The sequence below is a fragment of the Arachis ipaensis genome, chromosome B05 (genome assembly GCF_000816755.2).
Source record: "Arachis ipaensis cultivar K30076 chromosome B05, Araip1.1, whole genome shotgun sequence".
In the NCBI taxonomy this organism is placed as follows: domain Eukaryota; kingdom Viridiplantae; phylum Streptophyta; class Magnoliopsida; order Fabales; family Fabaceae; genus Arachis; species Arachis ipaensis.
The window spans coordinates 24,245,626-24,245,987 of NC_029789.2; positions in this window are offsets into that span (position 1 = coordinate 24,245,626).

A 362-nucleotide genomic window follows, 5' to 3' on the forward strand; every position below is an offset into this window, starting at 1 on the left:
TAATATTAAATTATTAATTAAAAAGAGAAGTGAATTTGGATAGCAACTATATGTTATTTATTCTTCAGTGGTTATTAACTTATTATGCCGCAGAAAGTTACTTGTCTTGCATATACATATTCATACATTGTTGATGCTTTTCGGAATTAAGAAAAGAAATGGGCATTATTGCTGTTTAATGTTTTAAAATTATTGAAGACTATTTACACAAGACGTTAACTGGATGCATTATGCAACATTATTTGTCGTAATTTGAATAAACTACTATTTTTATTTTTAAAAATTCAAAATATTGATAAATTTATTTACAAATAAATAAAATTATCTAAATTTTAGAAAATTATTTAAAAATTTAAAAATAT